General features: G+C 40.9%; 1 pseudogene; it reads right to left on the bottom strand.

The window, feature by feature from the left end:
• Nucleotides 1-1,123: 1,123 nt before the first annotated feature.
• LOC101312239 lies at nt 1,124-2,337 on the bottom strand (annotated as a pseudogene).
• Between the last annotated feature and the right edge of the window lie 223 nt (nt 2,338-2,560).

The following is a 2,560-nucleotide window of genomic DNA, read 5'->3' as shown; positions in this document are numbered from 1 at the left end:
CTTATTCTCTGCTAACACTTGACCCATGTTTGGTACTGAAAGGACTAAAGAGCTTAATTTCTTTGAGTCTTCTTAACTCCTCTATATTGCAGCAGCTTGGCACATGGCATCATTCCATCGGCCTACTGATCTGTATACATTAGCTAGAAGATATAGCTTACTGATCTCCACGGCATCATTCCATCAGCTTGATCAACTAGACCTGCATGACTACAATCAAAGAGAACCCCAATAAAGCTGATATATATGGTCAGGCTTCATCTCCTCCTCAATCATCTCACCAAATATATTAAGAGCTTCTTCACCTTGCCCATTTTGAGCAAACCCACAAATTATCAAAGTTCTATACTTCTAACAATGATTAGTATAATATCCTACAACTACAACTAATAGCAGTATACAAGTTAAAGAGACATGCCTGTATGAATTTTGGGCTCTCTATGTAAGAAGGAGGTGTGAAGCTGTTTCGGGGACTCTCTCTATGCTCATTTAATTGAGTCCCTGTTTCAGCCAAACACGGGACCAGCGTTATTTTCTTAGATAAGATACTCCAGTCCAGTCCTATCCCGCGAAACAAACGTGCATTAACATTGTTCTTCTAAATTCCAAATTGCAGTTACTCATATCTCTACTATTATAAAGCCAGGCGTTTAAGAAATTCACCAAATTATGTTTTGCCTAAACTATCCTTAATGAGTTGATTAAAACAACTAATTTAAAAGGTACTATGGTTGGTAGTTGCTTGAAGATTAGGCCTCGCATCGTAGGAAATGGTTGCCATTGATCTCTTAGATCTCATGCAATGTGAGGAATAGATTTTCAGTGAACAAATGTCAACTAAATAACTCACATGAGAATCAGCAATGTCAGCATATGCTGAGGTCAGACTTCAGAGTAGTCCACTCGTAAGAAAAAGATCGAGGGAATGAAAAAGCACCACTTCCAACATAAATACAGACATTAATCTGATAGAAACTACTTGATATTCCATAATTTATGTTCACCGTACCGAACAAAGGATGGCTAAACAACAAACAAAAGCATGAAATTAATAATCGAAATAAACAAACACGTACAAGCAGGAAAGACATACAAACATAGCTAGTAGCAGGGTGAACGTGGATCAGCCAGCAAGGGGATTGAGCACAGTCCCCATGAACAACACCGTTCCTGTACTGTCTTCTCTGTTGAAAAACATGAAAGGGTGATCCGCCACGAAGTCTATTTCCACAGGAGGAGCACGCCCACCAGATATTTGAGCAGTCACAGCTGAAGCTTCAGTACCTTCTTCATCAATTTCGATACACGACTTATGAAACATTGCTGATACATATGGATCGTCACCGGAGGGAGACTCGACCATCTCACTCACATTACCTCCTTTATTAACAGGATCAAAACTGAAAGGCAACACCAAGCCTGATGCTTTCAAGACTTTTGAAGCTTCAAAACCAGAAGAAATCTTAAACTTTGGGACTAACATTTTACCAACATAAAGCTCTTCATCAGGAACACAGCCCTCCAAAAATCTGGATCCAGAACAAACTTGCTCTACCAAAGCTGGCAGCCCATCTCTTGCATCCGGAAGGCAAAAGTACATAAAGAAACTCCAGGGCGAAACTCCAAGATTTCGGTAAGGAAGCTTCAAGACTTTGAAGCCTTCAAAGGCACATATATATTGGTAGTCCCCGCCTCTCATGTAAAGAACTCCTTCAACCGAGCTCCCATCCAGAAGATAGAAGTTACGTTTTCTAGTCGAAAATTTGGAAAACTTCTTAACCCAATATGCTTTGAAGTATAAAGCATTTGCAAAGATGAGCTTCGTGAGGTTGTTGACGGCATCTGGAGGAAGAATATCTTTGATGAGGCCGTTAGTCTCCTTCTCTACCCATGAATTCACTTCTACAGTCACTTGTTTCGGGTTGGACTTAAAATCGACTTCTTCTAGAGCCGCCATGTAAGCAGTGTCCACTACGTTTTTGAAGTAGGGTTTGAAAGGAAGAGACTTGTCAACCCAAACGCCATTGGCAAAGGACAAAAGAGGACCGGGACCGTATCTTTCCTCAATTTCAGGACGGCTGGGTGATACATTGGCTAAAACGAAATTGACGATGTCATGGGCGAGGAGTTGAGGTGGTGGGTGGATCTGGACTTGAGGAAAGAGAGGAACTCATCTAGACAAGGACCTTTTGTTCCAGAGGCTATTAGGCTCAGAGCCAAGTGGAGGGAAAGCGGGGAGAACACCATGTTCTTGCCCTTGAATTCAGTCAGAAACAGTTGCTTGGTAAACTCTAGAGCGACGTTGGTTTGGCTGGTGATAGCTTCTTTGGAATCCATCGTTGTAAACAAGGACGGTAGGGGTGGGGTAGGGGTGGCTCAGGCCTTGAGTTATGCTGATGTTGGTAGAGGGGGCCGGTTTTTTTTTAGAGAAAAAAAAAAGGAAAATTACAAACAAGTGCCGCAGCTAATATTAATCATTTAATTGTACCTATATATATATTTTTTTTAATTCTTCAAAAACAAATTTAAATTACAGTTTATGGCACGTTTACTGACCTAT

This window comes from Fragaria vesca, linkage group LG3, assembly GCF_000184155.1.
Source record: "Fragaria vesca subsp. vesca linkage group LG3, FraVesHawaii_1.0, whole genome shotgun sequence".
NCBI lineage: Eukaryota > Viridiplantae > Streptophyta > Magnoliopsida > Rosales > Rosaceae > Fragaria > Fragaria vesca.
This window is presented reverse-complemented; position numbering and strand designations above follow the sequence as displayed.